Source organism: Panthera uncia, chromosome F2, assembly GCF_023721935.1.
Source record: "Panthera uncia isolate 11264 chromosome F2, Puncia_PCG_1.0, whole genome shotgun sequence".
In the NCBI taxonomy this organism is placed as follows: Eukaryota; Metazoa; Chordata; class Mammalia; order Carnivora; family Felidae; genus Panthera; species Panthera uncia.
This window is the reverse complement of record NC_064812.1, coordinates 17,067,134-17,087,659: the sequence shown is the minus strand read 5'-3', so window position 1 is coordinate 17,087,659 and position 20,526 is coordinate 17,067,134. Positions and strand designations below refer to the sequence as shown.

Below are 20,526 nucleotides of genomic sequence, written 5' to 3'. Positions count from 1 at the left end.
GTGTGTGTGTGTGTGTGTGTGTGTGTGTGTGTGTGTGTGTGTGTGTGAGTGACTCTCTGTTTCGGTCTGTCGGTCTCTCTCACACACACAGACACATCTCTTGGTTTAAATAGAAAAAGGCAGTGACTGCTCTTCACAGGAGAATTACTCTCTTTCACTGATCAGCGGGAAATCCATTGGGCATCATCTTACTCAGCAACGTATTTTCTAAGACATGAAGGAGTAAAGCTTCTAGTCGGGGAGAATCCACTGCCTGAGCTCTCTGGCATCCGTGGGTTTGTGGCCTTGTACTTGCCTCAACCCCCAGCCCCCTAGTTCCCCTGTTCCCCTCCCACAGATAGACACGTTCCCTGGTCCTGTTGCCCCCAAACACACATAGGTGAAATTGGAGAACATGGGCTATTAAAACAGCCAGAGGATCAGAACTCTGTTTCTCACTAGCAGTGTGACCTTGGGCAGGTCACTTAACCTCTCTGAGCTTCAGCTTCCTCATCTGGACCATAGTAATAGCCCATTACATTGAAGTGAGGCTTCACCTTCACAGCGGAGAAGGATAAAAAGTGCTTAATACCGGGACGGGGACGGACACAAAGTAGCGGCCCAATAAACATTAATCTGCCACTATTGCAAATGTTGGAGGGATACTGAAGATCACGTGATTGCGGTATCATTTTCGTAAGGGAATTGACTGGTTTATCATGTAAATGAGATCTCACTAGGCCTCCAGCAATCTGGCTGCATAGTTAAAGCTCTAATTTTCTACCCAGGGAAGAACAAATATTGTCCAAGTGTTAAGCACTCCATAGCTGAGCTGTTATCTCTGCAATACTGAGATGCTCCCGTGGTACTTTTCAATGCTACCTTGTGCGCATAAATATCCTTGTATCTGAAAAGGATATAAAATTGCAAATAATAAAAGGATACCGATACAACAGAACTGGACACCATGAAAACAGGAGTAAAAACACAAAAGCCCAATTGTCAATGGGAGAGAGGTTACATTATGCTGCACTTTCTAGTTTACAAAGCACTTTTTTATAATCCCCATGCCCCAGCGGCCTCACAGCCGGCCTGGAAGGTAGATATCATCTCACCCAACCTGCAAGCGGGAGAACGGGGTCTCAGGAGGAGAGCCGTCATGTGAGTAGGAAAGACAGACAGCAGCCACATCCTCCCAGGCCTTGTAGGACTTAGGAAAGGAATGTGAGTAGTTCTGAGTTCAAACCTTCGAAGGTTTAAGCAGGACAGTGTTGCAATGTGGTCCACGTTTTCAGATGACATCTTGGTGGGGGGGGGGGGTGGAGAAAGAGCAAAAGTGGAAACAGGGAGGCCACTCGGGAGGTGGCTGTGGAAGTTCAGGCGAGAGATGTGATGCTTGCAAGAGAAAGAGAAGTGGATGGGTTGGAGATGGAGGCCAGGAGCCAGCCTTCCGGTGGACTAGATATGGATGCTAACGGAGAGGGGAGAAGCAAGGATGGCCCCCAACTCCCTGGTGGGTCGTTGGGCGGCTGGTGATCTGATGGGGCATCTGCAGAGGAACAGGTTTCTGAGGTGGGGGGCGGGGAATCGGGAGATCCATTTGCATTTATTTTGGGAAGGAGGATGTATTTCCCCAAACACTTGGTCCTCTGATGGCAAAGAGCTGGTCGTATTCACTTGCTCCTGGATGTTGAATAAATGCTTTCAGTGAGCAGGGTGAGCTCAGGCCCATCCCCAGCAGCCTGTCTGTAAAGAATGCTGCCCCTGGCAAGGCTCCATGTTCCTTCAGCCGCCAGGGAACCAGGGAGCCATTCATGACCCCTTCTCAGAACATTGGGCCCGATACAAGAAACAAACAAAAAACCCCAATGTCCTACCTTCTAATGTTTCAGGCTTTCGGTAACTTTTTCTTTCGCCAATCTCCACGGGATCTTTCCTCAGCTAACGTTTGAAAGTGATTCTTTTTTTTTTTTTTTTTTTTTATGTTGTGCTCAGGCCTTAAATAACCTTTACCCCGTGGTGGCTTCCAAATAGATGAAGCCTGGTAAAATTACAATAATATCAACAACAATAACAAGCTTTTGTAGACTTCCATTTAATTAAAAGACCTTGTTATTTTAGCCTCAGGAAAAATCTCTGAGCTAAGATACATGGTGAGTTTGTTTGGCTCTGTTTGAGAAGCCAAGGAATGTGGTACCCAAGAGCATGCAAAATAATAATAATAGTAATAGTGTTAAATTAAAAGAGTTAAGGCACTCAGAACAGGGCCTGGCGCATGAACGTTAGCTGTTGTTTTTATGGTTAGTTTCTAGATAGACAGACCCAGGCACAACGAGGCTATGATGTACCCAGTAGTGGAATCGGCTCCCGTGCGCTCTGCGATATTCCCGGATGCTGCTCTCAAAAGGAATCTATGTTCCAAAGTGATCTTCAGGTGGACGGGAAGGCTGCTGCCAGGGCTGGGTCCCTATGAAATGCTCCTTTTCGGCCGGCCAGCAATCGCCACCTGTCTCCCTTGCAAATCAGTTTTCTACCTGAGGTCTGGGAGCAGGCCACCCGAGAGCCTGTCCTCTCTCCACTGCCTCCCGCCCCAGGGGCTCCCCCTCTGTCCATCATCTTTTGCCCCTTCCCATTCTGGGAGGTAGAGCACAAGCCCCGCCTCCACCACCTCCTCCTCCCCTGACCTCCACCCTCCCGGCACTCTTCTCCAAAGGGCTTCTGCAGGAGGGCCACCATGGGCACCATGGAAGGGCACATGACCTCATCTGCCCCACGTGACTCCTCACATGTAAGTCTTGGCTCCCCCTGCCCCCCCCCCCCCCCCCCCCCCCCCGTTGAGTAGATGGAGACAGAGGGAGGCCTTGTCTTGTCTTGTACCTGGTGACTCTCACTGCCCGGTGTTCCTGGCCCAGGGCCAAGCCAAGAGCAGGTGCCATGACATCATACGACTGACTTCTGAAACAATCACCGCAATCATCCCTACAACCCACCTTTGCCAATGGGTGGTGAGCTCATCCAAGCATTCTGAGCCTTGAGCTTGGCAAATCAGTGTCCTTTGAAGGTGGTTCCACCTGTCCTATCTGTGGAACCAGGAATGTGACTTACCTTAGAAATATAGCTGGGGAGGTAGGGGACAGGTGTTGAGAGTAAGGGACAGTTATACCATAATGTGCCCAGTTTGCTTTTTGCCTACAACCTGACAGTGAAGACAGCTCCAGAAAAGGGCTTCCAAAGGTGTCTTAAGCAAGGGTCATGTCCCTGAGATCGATAGGAAAGGTCTGCCACGGGGATCCTGTGGAAACAAAGGTTCACTTTGGGCTGAGTCAGTTCTGTGAGTGTGGTTACAGTTTGTCCACAAAGAGGAATGAACAAGTGAGTGAGCCTTTGGGTGAAACCTCATTATCTCCTGGCCAGAGTGCGTGTGTCGTTGTATTTGTGTATATTTGTGTACATGTGTGCCTTGGGAGGGGAGCCTGCAGACCCAGCCACCCCGAAAAAGACAATCCTGCTTTGAAGCAGATATAATGCTCATTCCTTTGCCTCTTGCCGTCCCTCACAGGGCCCCCAAATTTGTTTCAGCCCAGTGACTCCCTCCACTGACCTGAATTTAATTATTTTATTCTTCATAAAGAGAACACCTCCCCCCCGCCCCGATTCCCACCCCACCCCCAAAATTAACTGACCTCTCCTCATTAAGTGTTCTAACAACACGGTTTTGTGTGGGAAGAGACGTGGGCTCTGTCCACAGGCCCCGCCGTTGATCTCTGTTAAAATGATGAAAATTTGACAAGGCAAGGGCGGGTGGAGGTTGGGAGGGTGTTTTCCCTAGATCCCCAATATTTGGGTTTTGTCCAATAAAATATTTTCCTGGGCATCAGAGGAAGAGGAAATGGACAACGTCTGTTTCTTCAGAGACCGATGTTGGCCTGCTGGCGGAGGCTCAGGAGTGGCCTGTGCACCTGCCCCCAGCACCCTTCTTTCCCTATCCTCCTAGTGGCCCGGGGTAGGGTGGGAGCCAAGAGACTTTCAGTGTGCATATCACGGGAGAAGAGGCAGGTTTAGTAACCCGACTGGCTGCAGTTCCTGAGTGATTGTTATGAATCCTGAGGCACAGCTGAAACCTGTTTACTGAGGCCACTACCCGCCCCCTCCAACCCAGGATCTCTTCGTGGCCGTGTGCATGGGGGGACCCAGAGGCTGTGACGTGAAGTCACCAGATTGGACAGAATTCCCAGCAAAGCCCCGGGTCATGTGGTGGCTGCCAGGAAGCAGTGGAGAGGCTGGACAAGGGCCATTCTGGGGTTTTGCAAAGTGGGGACGTGGGGGTCAAGGGCGGGAAAGGCATCTGTCCCCCCTGCTAGAGGCCCCAGGGAGCCTGGTGCTGCCATTCACCAGCTCTGTTCCTGGCACATCCCTGTGGCTCTGATCTCCACTTCCTCATTGGAAAACACGGGGATAACAATACCTGCCTACAGAGTGAGCGGCTCTGGAGCCAGGCATTTCCAGCTCTGCTCCTCGATTGCTGTGTGACTTTGGGCAAGTTACTTCACCTCTCTGGGCCTGGTTTTGCTTGTCGTATTCACTTCCTGTGGTTGCTGTAACAAATGACCACAAACTTGGTGGTTTAACACAACAGAAATTTCATCTCTCACAGTTCTGGAGTTCATGAATCAAGTGTCAGCTGGGCCATGCTTCCTCTAGAAGCTCTAGGACAAATTTTTTCCTTGCTTCTTCCAGCTTCTAGAGGCCGTTGACGTTCCTTGTGGCTGCCTCCGTCTTCGCATCACCTTCTCTTCTGTCTGTGTGTCTCTCTTCTGGGTGTCTTATGAAGACACTTGTCATTGGATTAGGGCCCATCTAGATAATCCAGGGTGATCTTCTCTTGAGATCCTTAACTTAATCACACATGCAAAGACTCTTCCCAAATAAGGTCACGTTCACAGGTTCTGGGGGCAAGGACATGAACCTATTATTTTGGGAGCAGGGCACAATTCAACCCACTATGAATGACTAAAGTCCTTCAGCCAATGCCCACAAACACTCACCATTTGCTCTTCTCATAATCCTCACCAATCCACTGTTGACTTCGGGGAGCACCACGTTGCACCCTCCAAGGGGCACCCGCCCCATTTTGGTGGATGCAAATGGCCCCTCTAGAGTTACACGTGAGCACGTGCTCGCAGACCCCTGGGTGGTGCTGCTTCTTGCCACGTCAACCGCCGCCCCCCAGTCCAAGCCCCCGTCCCCTCTCGAGTGGACCATGGCAGTGCCACTGGCTGCCCCTCCCCCCGCCCTCCCTCCACTTCCTGCACACACCCCACAACTGTCTCCTCTCCCCACAGCTGCTTTTCCAAATGATGGGTCAGATCCTGTCAATTGCCTGCCCCCAGCCCTCCACTCGTCCCCCCTTCTCAGAGCAGCGGCCAAAGCCCTCATGGCAACCCCAAGGCCCCCCCATGATCACCTGCCCTCTGCCCCCTGGCTCTCTGGCTCAGCCTGGAGCACACACACACACACGCACACACGCAGACACGCACTGGCATTTGCACAGGCCGTTCGCTTAGCCTAGAACACTCCTTCCCAGTGGTCTGTACTTTCCTCCCTTGTTTCACTCAGGTTCTGCTTCAAAGTCACTCCCTCAAAGGGTCTTCCCTGACCACCACAGGGTCGTAGCTAAACTAGCACCCCATCCATCTCCGTTCCCTTACCCTGGTTTTTCTTTAAAGCACACAGTGTGCTTGGCACTATACGTTTATTTGCTTGTTGAATGGTCTGCTCTCCTCATTACGCTCAACTCCATGAGAGGAGGGAGGGTGATCAAGCCCTGCTGAATCCCCAGCCCGGGCACATGTGAGGCACGTGGTAAACATTTCTGGGATGAGGGGATCTTACCGGCCAGGCTTTGGCTCTGTATGCATGACCTAGTATCTCCCAACAACCACCAACGATGGTGTTGTTCTACCCTCACTTGTTGGAGGTACAGAGAGAGTAAATAAATGTCCCCTCTCCCCATGGGGAGTGATATCAGCAAGATCCGAGCTAACTAGCCTTACTCCAGAACCGACTTTCTGAATCACCATCTGTCATGAGGCAGACATGAAAGACTAGGTGAAAGGCCTTTGAAAGTGAAAACGTGCTATGTGGAGGAAGCAGGATGACAGGCAGTAGCCGAGCCCTAGCCGAACAGATCGCTCCACATTGCTTTGGGTCACCTTCTTGTTTAATTTTTTTAATTTTGAGAACCATTTTTGGCTGCCTCCCTGGATGATATAATGTGAAGTGGTAAGAAAGGTGTCTGTGAAGTATCGTGGTTCTCGTCTACTACTGTCCTACGTGGGTGGTCTAGAATGTTCTAGAAATGGGGCATGCATGCATAAAGGTGTCCTTTCTTCCAAAACAGTTCAGTCCGTTTTTCTGCCATCGGTGAACATAGCATATTGATTAGGATAAAATATCTTGGCGTGGGGCCGTGCAAAGAGCATACTTCCAACTCTACTGCTAAAAACACCCTGGGGCCTTGAATCATAACAGCAGCTCTTCCCCCAGGTGCTAGGCACATTCCAAGCTTTATACTTATTGACTCATTTCATTCCCCTAACCACTCTTGGGAGTAAGCACTCTTAATAACCCCAGTTAATCCCCATCACAGAGACACAGAGATGTTAAGTAACTCGGCCAAAGTCACCCAGCTAATAAATGGCAGAGCCGGGATGTGGCCTCAGGCCGTCTGTCTCCTGAGGGTGAGTTTTAACCAACTCTCTTTTGTGACTCAGCTTCATCTGTAAATTATGGGGGAATGCATCCACTCATGTTGCCAGCTTGAAATATCTATACTTTGAGGTGGAGAAGCTGGTAGTCGTTTTGAGTCACTGGTGTGAACGCAGAAGATGTAGGCGAGCAGGGCTGGAAGCAGGGCCGAAGCAAGGAGATCACAAGGGAAGGTGCAAGATGTGGGCTCCTGTCTGTCAGGTCCCGGCTCGCGTCTTGCTGTCCCGTCATTTGCTACTTTTCTTGCCTTGACGGTTTGCGGACATAAGAACACACAGGTGCGTATCTGCGCCCAGACGGCTTTCCCCTGTGTGTGGGAAAAGGAAAACGAAACTCTTATGGTCGACTCGGCCTCACATCTCTTTTCTTGTTTAATTCACACAGAAACCCTGTGTGGACAGGCGGGGAGAGTCCCATTTTACAGATGAGGAAACAGACAGAGACAGGTTGAGAAAACAGATCTCAAGGTCACGTTTCCCTCCTCCTGCCCTCCTACGAGTATTTCCTGGGTCCTTCCTCGGGGTTTTTCCTACCTTACTGTACGCAAATACCTTTGATCGCTTCCAGCCACCTCCCACACTGTTGCCACCACTACATTGGTAATAAATACCCATCATGAAGACAGCTGTCCTTTATTTAGTGCCTCCGGTGTGTCAGGAACTATGCCGGGGGCTGTCGCATTTTGTTTGCTTCTACTCCCCACAGTACCCCTCTGAGATGTAACCCTGTGATGCCCATTTTATAGATGAGGTGCCTGAGGCCACATAGCCCCAAGCTGACCCTTGCATACAGTCACACAGCTAGGAAGTGGTAACCCCAGCATCCCTATGTGTTAACCCAGGTTGTCTGATGTCCCTTCCCCCCTCCCCTGGGGGACTCGTGGTCATGGACGATGTCCAGTCTCCTTGGCATGGTGTGTAGGGCCCCCACTCCCCGGCCTCTGCCCGTCTATCCCACACGCTAGCTCCACTGTCCTCACTGGCATCCACTCTCAGCCACCTGCAGCTCTCTGCTCAGGCCATGCCCTTCCTCGGGACCTCACTCCTCTGTTCCCCTCCCTGGAATTCCCACTCCCTCCCATTTCTGACTGGTGATTTCCCACCCATTCCTAAGAGAGCGGGCCAAAGCCACCTTCTTCACGAAGCCTCCTTCATGCAGACCCTCCATCTTCTGTCCCCTTCTCCCCACCCAAGCGTCACTGTGTCCCAGGGCACCCTGTACCTCTCTCCATTCTGGCATAGCTCACAGGGTGTCTCCCACAACTAATGCAGCCTGTGGATCTGAGGGACATAGGACAGCAAGGAGCAGTATGGCTTATGGAAAGAGTGGCGAATTCGTGCCCCGCCAAAGGGCATTCTGATTCCTTGTTGTTGTTGTTGTTGTTTTAAGTTTTTATTTATTTTGAGGAGGGAGGCAGAGCCAGAGAGAGAGAATCCCAAGCAGGCTCCGGGCTGTCAGCACAAGCCCAATGCAGGGCTCGAACCCATAAATGGTGAGAGCATGACCTGAGCTCAGTCAGACACTTAACCTACTGAGCCACCCAGGCACCCCTGATTCCTCATTGTTTTTAAAAACACCATGCCAGCCAGCCCAACAAAACAACTTTGTGGGTATTTGAAACCTGAGCCACAACTGTGAGACTCCTGGGAGCCCCTCAGGATTTTCTACATTGTCAGTGCTTAAATGAGGGAGTCAGGGAGGGAGGAAGAAAGGATTTACTTTCCTAAACCTGGCAGTTTGCAGTTTGGTATATTCTATGTATGGTATATTATACCATTATTATATTATGTATTATACCAGACTGCCATAACAAAGTACCACAGGCAGGGTGGCTTAAACAACAGATATTTATTTTCTCACAGTTCTGAAGGCTGGAGGTCCAAGATCACGGTTCCAGCCCATTCTGTTTCTGGTGAGGACCCCCTTCCTCACTTGCAGACAGCCACTTCCTGCTGTGTCCTCACGTGGCCTTTCCTCAGTGCATGATACAGAAAGAGAGAGAGCAAGCTCTCAGGTGTCTCTTCTTACAAGGACCCTAGTTCTGTGGGATGAGGACCCCATTGTTAATGACCTCATTTAACCTCCCTTAGAGGCCCCCAACTCCAAATGGCCTCCGTCCCACTAGGGGTCAGGACTTCAACATATGAATTTGGGGGAGACAGGCATAAACATTCAGTCCCTAACGCATGGCATTCCAGATCATTTGGTCCATGAGTGTTTCCTGTGTCCTTACTATGGGGATTCTGGAAACACTGAAGGCAAGCAGGACCGTCCAGTGGTCAAAAGCATGGGCTTTCAAATCAGAGAATTTCAAGTTTGAAACCTAACTCTGACACTTATTCTCCAAGTGACTTAGCCTACAGGGCCTCAGATTCCTCACTGTAAAATGGGGCCACGACACGAACCACACAGGGCCGGAGGATTGAGATTAATGCATATCCACAGTGCCCGACAGCACCCCTGTGTGAGTTCGGGGAACACTCACGGAGCACAGCTCTGTTCTGGCCGCCCTGCCAGGTGCTGGGAATCGGGTGGTGAGCAAGATAAGCAGATCCCTGGTTCTCACACTTACTGGACGAGCCAGATAATAAGTGAATATGTGATCAGATAACCAACAGGTCAGTCATTTGAGGACAGGGCATGGGCCGTGAGGAAATAAAACAGGTGGTAAAATAAGGGCACCTGGGGAGGTGACTTTGTCAAGAAGCTGACGGCCACACAGAGACTCAGGTCGGAGTATTCCAGTCGCGGGAAGAGGACGCACACAGACTGCAGGTGGATACGCTCGGTGCCTGCATGAGCTGTTAATGCTTGCTGTGATTGTTGTGTTTATTCTTGCGTGTGGCCCCACCTTCGGAGTCCACCTCGCTTGTGGGGACACAAGACCTCTGCCCAGCCCTTCAGGGTATAGTGCCCCCCTGAACTGGGCCTTCAGAGGAGGGCAGCTCAGCGAAGGCTGGAGTGGTCAGGAAGGCCTCCCCCTCTGTTGGTGCAGAGGGGAGGGTGCGTGGGGAGGGAGGCCAGCATTCCAGAGAAGGGGGAGTTTGGCTAAAGAGCCTGGCATCTGAGAGGGACCCTCGAAGACTTCCCCGGCCAGCGCCAGGTCTAAAAGAAATGCCCAGGGCGCCATTGGGTGACCTCAGTGTGGGCTGACAAGGGCAGCGGCGGCCTCCGTTGTCACGGCGGGCTGGGCAGGTTGTCAGTTCGAGAGAATTAGCTCCCCACTCAAGATGTAAGGCCCTGGGCAGAAATCCAGCTTTGTGAGTCACGACCAGATGCGCATCTTGTCAGAGAAAACCATGGCCACAGAGCACTGGTCATGGTTTCCTGGAAACTTCCTGAGCGTCGGGGGAGGGGGCCCTCTGAGGATATAGGTGCCAGCCACAGCTGAGAGTGGAGGATATGCCGTGGGCAGGGCCCAGGCTGGAGGCCTGGGGCTGCACCTTCCGGGGTCCACAGCCAAGCCTTCCAGGGCTCCCCCGGAAGAGTCAGAGCCTCAGCGAGGCCAGTGGACTAGCTGAGGCCCATTTGGGGTCTCTGTCTCCCCTCCCACAGCCGGCCTCCTCAAGCAGGCCCGCATGCCCCTTGTGTGGATGCAGGAAGAGCATTTATATGGGGAGAGGTGCCCCTGAGTCCCCATCCCACCAACATGGATTCAAATGCAAGGACTTCGACTAATAGAGCTTCTCTGGCCCTCAGTTCTCTGGTCTACCAAGCAATAGGATAAATTGGGAGCTCTCCAAGGTTCCGCCCAGCTGCAGTATTCAGACACTTCCTTCGTTTTCCTCCGTATAGATAAAAGAAACTGAAGCCCAAGAGAAGGGGTTTGCTCGGAGTCAACCCAGTTGAAGGTGGGACCGGAGCTCCTGCTCTGGCCAGATCTGCACCCTTTCTCCAATGCCCGGCCTTCTCTCCTCAGTCTCCCTCACCCTGGACACCTCTTTCCCTCTGTTCTTTCTACCTGTGCTTCCCGCCTGCCAGACAGAGGTTTTCAGCTACTCCAAGAAAGATGTTCCCACCTGGGGGGTGGTAGGTCTCGAATCAGAACCAAGATGGGAACATCTGTGTGTTCTCACCAGTATTAAGCAGGCAGGGCCTCGTCTGGCCACCTCCTGTCTGAATCCTACACATCCTTCAATCCAGCTTCAATAACACCTCCGCCAGGAAGCCCTCTGGCAGATCACTCCAGCCAGAGCTGTCACCTTCCCCAGCCTTCCTTCCCCATGCACGCCACCTTATAATCCTGCCATTGGCATTTTCACTTACTTTTGTTGTGATTATTTGTGCATACATCATAGCTCTTCTATGCAATTTCCAACTCACTGAAATCAGTAACCAAATTGCCTACCACCAGCCTCCCTTGGACATCTGGTGCGGTGTTTGTATTCTGAGTGTTGGGTAGATAATTGTGGAATAAATGGAGTTTTCTTTCTTCATTGCAGAAGGGTTCTTTCCTTTCAGAATGAATGGCTGGGCGTGTAAGAGCATCTGTTCTAGAACTACAGTGGGTTGAATCTTAGCTTTGCCATCTGCACACTGTGAGACCTTGGGCAAGTTACTAACACTTTTGTACCTCAGTTTCCTCACTTGTAAAAGGAGGCTGACTGTAACCACCCCACCAACCAGGGTGGCTGTGCAGGTACAGTGCCCTGCATAGACTTTCGTCAATAAATGAAGTTGTTAAATTTCAGTGGCCCTCTATGCAAATTTTTATTTGATGTTTTGGAATATAGCACAGCCTTGCAGAGTTCAAGTTTGGATTTAGATAAGGTGCCAAATCCTTTTTAATCCTTGCAGTCACTGAACCTGCTTTCGGGTATTTGGTACCCATTGTAGAACCTCCCCAGGTCCCTGGAGTAGGAGCGGGGAGGGAGGGATGGGGCCCCGAAGCTAGCGTAACTGCTCGCCAGCCTAGGACTAACAGCTACATTAAGCGCTTTTATTCAATTCATGTGACTCCACAAATTTGGAATGTGTTAGGGAGAGTTTTTCCAGCTATGAGTCAGTACATTTATGCTCTCTCACACACACATAAAAAAATTTTTTTTAAAGAAAAAGAGTTTAGCAAGAATCATTTATGAGTGCAAAGTGGAAATCTGTGGAAATTTTATTTTGACCCTGAAGGCAAGTAATACTTAAGAATTTAATAAAGGGCTTGAAACAGGATGCAGTAGAGAAAAAACACAGCTAACTGCCTTTTCCTTCCTTCTGTATTCTCAGCCACTGTGTTTCACAGAGGAAGGTCTAATTTGCATGGGTTTATTAAGCACCTCCTGGATACCCAGATTTGTGCTAAATATGGTGGGGAAGAGAGGAGAAGCAGAACCAGCATTTATTAGGCACCTATTATGTGCCAGATAACCGTGATGGGAGGGGAAGAAACAGGTCTTCACTTCAAGAGGCAGTGTGGGAGAAAATGGAACAATTGTATTCAGACACATGGGTTCAAACCCCAGCACCCTATATTCGTAATACCATCTAATCCCCATCATATCCATTATATGGATGACAAAACTAAGGCTCGGAGAAGGTAAAACATTTGTCTATGGACACAGAACTCTTAAATGTTAGAAACCATATCCTAAACTGGGTCTTTCCGTCTCCCTATCAGGGTTAATGTCCCTAGGAGCTGGATAGGAGCTGTTTCCCACCAGGGAGGGAGGCAGACACACTCGTTCTTGGAGATCGTATCTGCATATCATAACCAGGTACAACCTTCCTGCAGACCAGTCTCTTCAGCCACCTTCTGCCACTTGCTTTTAAGTCCTGCAGTTAGGGATTATCAAGAACCTGCTTCTCATTCAGGCTGATCCTCTTTGCTGTTGTTGTTTATTTTAAATAAAGAAACCACCGCCCACCCAGAGGGCTTGTGTTTCTAGCTCACTTTCCTCTCTTTTGCAAGGGCTCATTTTCATAGAATCCCGATCACCAGGGAGCTGTGTTTTTCCCTCTGAAACATGAGCTGTAATCAAAGGTGTATTCATCCCCAAACATCTGCCAGGAGCCACCTGAGCCAGGGTTCCCCAAAGCCTCGAGGCTCAGGCCAGGTTCCCGGGTACAATTTTTCCCTACACAAATCCGATTGCCCTGTGGTTGTCCTTTGTAAAGATGGCAGGGTCCCAGGCAATGCCTCTCAGATTGCTGGAGGATGTGAAGGGGACCCCGGGGTAAACAGGATTCCACTGTCCATTCGGCAGCTACTTTTGAGGGCCACCACGTGCCAGGTACGGCAGGCATGGAGAATCCCATCACTCACAGGTATAAGGACCCGACTTCTTGAAATGCCTGCAGGGCTCTGAAAAGTCTGGCCCTTGCTGTTTCTCTGGCCTGCTTGGCTATGGCCACTCCAGCCCGCTTCCGGTATCTGTGTCCAGCAGGGCTCCACACGCACCCTTCTCCAGCTTTTTCGTCTTCCTTCCCCTCTTCGCCTTTCAGATGTGCCCCCCTCTGCTATACTCCCGTGTGCCTCTCCTGGTGCTCTTGCTGCCATTGCCATGTGCTTCGTTGGCACAATAATGTCTTTGAAGTCTTTATCTCCAGCCCCATTGCAAGGGCTCACCTTACCTCCCCAGCCCTGGTCCATAGTGCCCATTGTTGGAAGAGTGAGGACAGTAGTAAGCAAAACAGACTGTGCCCTGCCCGGTGCTGGGCACATCTTCCTCGAGTGTTCATTGTGCTTAACAGTTTTGAAGAGGAAATATTTGGAAACAAATACAGATCCATTCTAGAGCAGAATTCAGTGTTCTCATTCAAGACGTCAAGCTGCACCCACACACCACAGGGAGGTTATGAACTCAGCATTCTCTGTACTCGTGGGGGTCTTAGTAGAAGAGTAGGTTGGACTTGGGGGAGAGGTAGCCCAGTTTGCCAGCAACTCCAGCCATGGGGCCAAAGTTTAAGAGGCCAGTATGGGGGTGGGGGGGAATGGAAGGACTATCCAGTCAGGCCAGAGTTCAAAACCCCAGTGCTGGATTTTCAACTCTTGTGACATGGGGCAGTGTATCTGATCACTCTGAGATTCAGGTTTCCATCTATAAAATGGGTGCATGAATACATGCTCCTCAGAGTTGCCGTGAGAGAGAGAGAGAGAGAGAGAGACGGCCCCTGGAGGACTCAGCTCAGTACCTGGCACAGAACAAGAACTCAGGAAATAGCGGCCGTTGCGTTAGTCACTCACTAGTGATGCTCTTTTTGAATTAAAGGCTGTTGTTGGTGATCAAGGTGAAACATTTTCTGGAGCAGAGACAGGCAACTTAAAACTATACTTCCAGCTTACAGAATGATGGCTTCTCAGAAGTGACTTGTAGCTTCCCACCTTCTTTGTACTTGACCTTGGTCTCATGTCCAGCCTGGACTGGCCCCAGCCAGAGCCCATCACCCCCTCCCCTTTATTGCATGGGTTCCTTGCCCTCTCCTCAATATGAGGCCATCACCGCAGGACATGATGACCTGGAGTTTCTTACTCATCTGCTAAATGTTTGCCGAATGAAGAAATGGAATGGAATAAATTGTGTTAGTGGGGGTGACCGTGGAGGGTGGGGGGTGTTTTTCTCCTACAAACGGTTCAAGTAGCTTCTCCCCCCTTTCCTCCTTCAGGTGTCTAGCAATCCAGGAGGCTTAAAGTAGGCCACAAGGGAAAGAGCAGGGGAGCTGGAGGGAAAATCCCATGGGCAGATTTTTCTTTATTGGGATTTTGCTCCATATGACCAACACTTTCTGGTGAAAGGAGTCCTGAGCCAGGAAGACTGGAAATACGTGCACGTTTCGAGGCTGAGGAACATCGAAACGTCCTTTAATTCATTTATAATGCTCCTAACGGGAGCTGCCGTTTTCCTCATGCGGGAACGGTGCTCGGCACCAAGGTGTTCGTTCCCTGGTGCGGCCCAACGAGGAGGTTCTGATAGAACCCCACTTGGTTGGTGAGGAATCCAGGGTCCCAAGGAGTCGAGTCCTCGGTGTGAAGGCACAGCACAAGGGTGTGAGACTCGGACTCAGAAGTCCTGTCTCCTAGACCAGCGCTGTTCCCCATGCTGGTTAGCACCAGGTGTCTCGCAGGCTGGGTCCGAGGGTAAACAGGGAAAACAGGACTGATTCACGGAGACCCCTCCCAGCTCTGGCAATATCCGCTGTGCAGCCCCATTGCAAGTTGCTCTGCTTCCCTCTGCTCAGGAATCACCTGGCCAGCGGAGGAGACGGATCGTGTCAGCAATAATAGTAGCTACCATACCTGCTGACAAGATTCTAAGCGTTTTGTGTTGCCTCCCTCAGTCCTACAGGGTAGGTTGGGGTTGATTAGGGGAAGGGGGAGGACAGGGCATTGAAGGAAGAGACTGAGTGTAGCCGTGTGGCTGCCTGAGGGATGGTAGACGGATTCAAGAAGCTCGGCAGTCAGGGATCCCAGAACACACTGGAGCGAGGTGAGGCAGGGAGAGATGCGCCGATCTGGACCTTGGAAGCCCTGGGGTAAGGAGTGTGGTCTTTATCCCGAGACAAATGAGGCATCTATTAGCTTCTTCCCCCACCCCATACTACCTCTGTCACATTGTCCTTTCTCAGACTCGCTCCATTATTGATTTTTTAAATGTTTATTTTTTATTTCGGCGGGGGGGTGGTGGTGTTGGCGAGGGCAGAGAGAGAGGAGACAAAGAATCCCAAGCAGGCTCTGCAGTGTCCATGCAGAGCCTGACGTGGGGCTCTATCTCACGAACCGTGAGATCATGACCTGAGCCAAAGTCGAGAGTTGGACCCTCAACGGTCAGTCTATTTTTTATCTTCCTCCTTTTTTATACCGCGAATTTCCTAAAGGCAGGGACTGGGTCTTCTTTTTTTATGCCTATCTGTTGCTTAGCAGAGAATCAGGTATATATGGGTACTTAATATAGACTGTTAACCAAGGGGCACCTGGGTGGCTCAGTCAGTTAAGAATCTGACTTCAGCTCAGGTCACGATCTCACGATTTGTGATTTCTAGCCCCACATCATGCTCTGTGCTGACAGCTCAGAGCCTGGAGCCTGCTTCGGATTCTGTGTCTCCCTCTCTCTCTGCCCCATCCCCGCTCATGCTCTGTTTCTCTCTGCCTCTCAAAAAATGAATAAACGTTAAAACAAAAGTTTTTTAAGACTTAATCAAACGTTTAATGTAGTCAGTATTCAGTATTGACATGTTCGATATTCAATAACTATATATAGCATACGTTATATATAGATATTAGTACCTATAATGCAACTTACATTCAGCTGGATGATTGTAATGATAACTGAAAATTCAAAAATCGCAGCACCTTGGGGGACAGTTGGGGGACAGCAGAGCCGACACTCTCCATGCAACTCTGTAATAAAGCTCAATCCTAGTATTGAAACAAACACAGTTCAAAGGGCATGCTAGATTTTGAATTTAAAAAAAAAAATCAGTAACTTAGGGCCCGAGTCACTACAGGGGCTATATTTTAAAAAGGAAGAGGGGGGATTGATGGGAGGGGCTAGAGAAGGGTTGAGGCTGCGAAGGCAGGAGGGGACAACGCCTCTGTCAGAAGTTCCAGGTGAGGACAGCTGCAGCTGTTGCCACAGGGTAGCAGAGACAGGTGGTCTAGCCCTTGGCCTTTGCACAAAGATCCGTGAGGCCCGAGCAACAGGAGCTTCTAAGACAGCATGTGGCCACGCTGAGCCGAGAGGAGGAGTGTGGAGCACGTAGGGCGACTGGACAGCGAGGCCTCCAGGCTTGCCTTGCTCACTCAGGCTTCCCGAGGGGGGGGGGGGGGGGGTGTGCTTTGCATCCGGCTGGCGTCACTGGGGCAAGGCATTCGTGTACTGGGAGCATTTGCCTGTGAACTGCTGCCACCTCCAGATTTTGTTGACATCCTTCCCCTATATAACCTGTGTGAGCTCATCTGCTTTATGGAAGCCAGTGCACTAGAAGGAACGATACATAGTGTAATACGTGACTACCTGATAAGCCAAGAAGGCCAGCTGGCCAGTTTCCATGGAGAAAGGTAACAGTCACACACCCTGTGTGGGCTGTGGACCATTTTCTTCTTGGTCCATGAGTCTATTCAGCAAACCCTTTCTGTGAGCCGAGTGTAGAGCAAGGCCATGGGGAGTTAGGCAAAACTAAGTGAGAGCATCATAAGCCTGTGACAGACATGATCTCTTTCCCCATCAGGAGCAGCTGAGCCGTCAGAGGACCTCAACCTCAGCCTGCCCACAAGCTGTGTGACCTCAGGAAAATCACTTAACCTCTCTGTGCCTCATTTTCCTCAACTGCAAAATAGCACTGATGACACTCTCCCAAGTTCTTTTTTTTTTTTTTAATTTTTTTTAATGTTTATTTTTGTGAGAGAGAGACAGAGTGCAAGCAGGGGAGGGGCAGAGAGAAAGAGAGACACAGAATCAGAAGCAGGCTCCAGGCTTTGAGCTGTCAGCACAGAGCCCGAAGCGGGGCTCGAACTCACGAGCCTTTGAGCTCTGAGATCATGACCTGAGCCAAAGTCGGCCGCTTAACTGACTGAGCCACCCAGGCACCTCTCCCAAGTTCTTTTGAGCGATTAGTTAATGGATAAAAAGCTCTTTCTAAACTAAAATGGGCTTCACAGAGTATTGTCCCTCCCACAAGTCAGTGCCTGGAATACTAAGGCTAGCTGGTCTCCCGGGACCTTCTTCCACTGGATGGTTAGTTCTAAGTGCAGTGGGCAGGAGCCCCAAACTCCCTGCTATCCAAATAAATTAATCGCTGGGATTAACACAGAAGCTTGAATTCTCCTGCAGGAAGAAGGCCCAGAACCTTTAACTGGGAAATTTTGTGGGCCCTCACAAAAAGTGAGGAGGAGGAAATCAGTGTGCAGCATGCAACGCCTCCCTCTCTGAAGGCTCTCCAGGACACCCAGGACCCTCCCTCTCTGGGGCCTGAGGTCATCCCCCGGCCCCCCACTGCCCTTCCCCAGCCCTCCCACCCGGCTGGGCCTGCCCATCCCTTCCCCCTCGCATTCTGCTTCCCCGAGATCACGAGATCACGCAGTGGAAAGGAACACCGGCTTGGGAATCACACGAGCACGGGCTTGGCTCAGCTCTACCAGTCACCAGCAGTAAGCGAGTTGTGGCCTCGTGAGCCTGTTTCCTCACCTGGAGAATGGGCTATGACTTCCTTCCTTCCACGGTTACTGACGGATATTACTATTCCTTCCGAGATTATGGATGAGAACCTGGCGGGCTTTAGTATGCCCAGAGATCACCCGAGAGGCTTGTTGGGAGGCAGGTTCTGACGCTGTAGGGCTGGGTGGGGTCTGCGACGCTGTTCTCTCCACCAGCTCCCAGGTGACACGACTTCCCTCTTGAAGAACAAGAACACAGAGCAGGTGGACGACGGCAACTATTGCCATGAAGATTCTTTTTTCTCCCCGGTGAAAAGGTTCTTCCTTGCAAACAGGCATCGATGAATAAGAGAAACCTCTGCTCACCTCTGAATTCGTAGGGAAACAAGAAAAAACAAGTTTTGCTTTAGAGGCGGCCTGGGTGTGGGGAGTGAGGAGAGTGGCCTCCACGGCTCATCAGCACGCAGCTCCACACACACACGTGCGCCGCAGGTGGGCCTCCGCCGGCTGCAGAAACCTCTAGAGCTCAGGCCTCAACTTGCCATGCTGGGAACGCAGCCTCGGAGCCGGGCACACGCCTTATTCCTCCGGCTACAGCTCTCCAGAGGAATTTTCAAAGCACACGGGGTTCGCTTGGCAGGAGCCTCCCAGGATATAAATACGCATTTGGGGCTTCTGCTTTAAGGACTGCGGTGCCTTTTTGACTGGAGGCCTGTGCCCAGGCCTCTTCCCCCTCACCTTCATCAAAATGGAACCACGGCCAGCCAGCCGCTGCTAGGAGCAGACACCCAAGACTCCAGGAGAGCCGGAGTGAGGATCGGGACACCTCCCCACCCCACCCCATCCGATCCTGCTTTTGGTTTCCCCTCCTAAAAGGCCTGCTTCCCAACAAGCTGCTGACTCACCCAGGATGAGGGGCTTTTTGTTTCTCCCCTCTCCTCTCAGCATCCCCACAAAGCCCAGAGGTTTTGAGGTTGGTTTCACGAGCAGCTTTGTCCTTATCATTTACTTTCCTTTCTCCCCGCGCCCCCCCGACCCCCGTCTCCATCCCAGTCTCCCAGTCCTCCATCCCGCCTGGAAAGAGAGTTGGACCCCCAGGTGGTCGGCCCGGCTTTTAACACTGAGTTTCTCCTCTTCGTAGGTCTTGACACACTGGCTGCTCTTGGAGTTCAAGCATACCAAGATTCCCAGGATGTAAGCAATCCGGGACTGGTGAGTGACAATGCGTTGGATGCAACCTCAGCTGGATTTCAAGAAGGGGAAGGGGATGAGCAGGGGGTGCAGGCGGCCGGTCCTGGAGCCTGTCCTGAGGGCGTCCGACTTTTGCAGCTTCAAACCGTTTCCCTCCAGATGCACCTGGAAATGGCACAGAGAAGCTAGGTGTGAGTCCCTCGCAATTCAGAGGGGTCCTGCCAGTCCCTCCCTAGAAGCAAACAGAGTGTGTAGGTAGGTGGCTGGGCTTCCTTTCTCTGCTCAGATGCACCATCCTGAGGGCCTGGGCCTGGAATTGTTTTCAGGGAGCCTTTAACCAGGATTAGGGAGGTATTCTTAGAAGAGAGAGGACATTACCTGGTCCCCTCCAGTTTGTAACCCATCGTCCTGCGGAGACCTGAGGAGGTGAGGTGAGAAAGCCACCTTTGCACATACGAAGGGCTGTCATTGAAGAAAAGTGGGCAGCTGTTGACTCAACTTAAGGAAAAATTCCTACCAGAAGAGGTATGCAAAGGTGACGTAGGTGTCCACTGGAAGTAGTGAGTTCCCTGTCACTGGCAGAATTCAAGTGCAGGTTGCAGAAGCATCGGTGTTGAAGGAAGGAGTGGTTTTGACTAGTGTTTTACAGACTGTTCCACGATGACCTAGAACCCCCAGGGGTTCTAGGGTGAGGGGTAGCGGACTTAGGGAGAGTGAGGGGGCTTGTGAGTGTGCACTCTCTCAGCACTACCTGTTTGGTGTGGTTCTGCTGTAAAACTGTTTGGAAGTTGCTGGATGAGATGATCCTCAGCTCTTCTATGACTTGTCCACCGGCCCCTGCTGTACCTGAACTACCACCAGACAGATACACATATCACACAGCACGTTGTGAACGTGATGGGGTGGGCAGCTCTCCAAGCGTGATGGGGGTTTTGGCCAGAGGCTCCTGTCCCATGCCAGGACCACCGAAAGACTGACTGGCTAGTCACACCATCTAGAGCTTTGATCCAGGCGACACAGACCCGAAAAGAAGGCGTGGGGGACACTGGAGCCCCCCCAGTCCCCCAGGCTGTGGGGGGGGACAGTGAGGGTGGCTTCCTAAGGGGGGTGGGGCACTTTGGCAAGACCAGTACCCCAGACTCAAGCTAGCGTGAGAAGAATTGCACCCAGACCCAGGTGGGGACAGTACGTGCGAGGGACACCCACTGTGAAGGGGAAGGTCTGAGTAATGAGCCCCCAGGCTTCCTTTGTGCTTTGTCACTGGGCCTTCTTCCCCTGGGCCTGGGTCAGCTGCAGCTGTAAATATTTATCAAGGGCCCCTGAGGGCAGGGTGCAGTGGGAGGCCAGAGATGGGGTTTTTCTTTAAGAAACTGACAGCATGGATAAGATTGAGTTTGACAGTCGCTGTGCATAGGCTGTCTGTTCAGCTGAGTCCTGAGCGCTGGGGGTGGGGGGGTGCTGGGGGCGGTGGAGAGGGGGTATTGAAGACCAGCAATGGGAACAGA

The 20,526-nt window shown here is 51.3% G+C and overlaps 1 protein-coding gene across 1 annotated transcript in view; it reads left to right on the top strand.

The window, feature by feature from the left end:
- The window catches only part of ZHX2 (zinc fingers and homeoboxes 2), a 162,171-nt gene that overhangs the window by 53,901 nt on the left and 87,744 nt on the right, over positions 1-20,526 (top strand). The window contains exon 2 of the mRNA XM_049632944.1: positions 18,972-19,042. The gene's annotated coding sequence lies outside the window, so the exon portion shown is untranslated. The remainder of the gene's footprint in view (positions 1-18,971; positions 19,043-20,526) is intronic.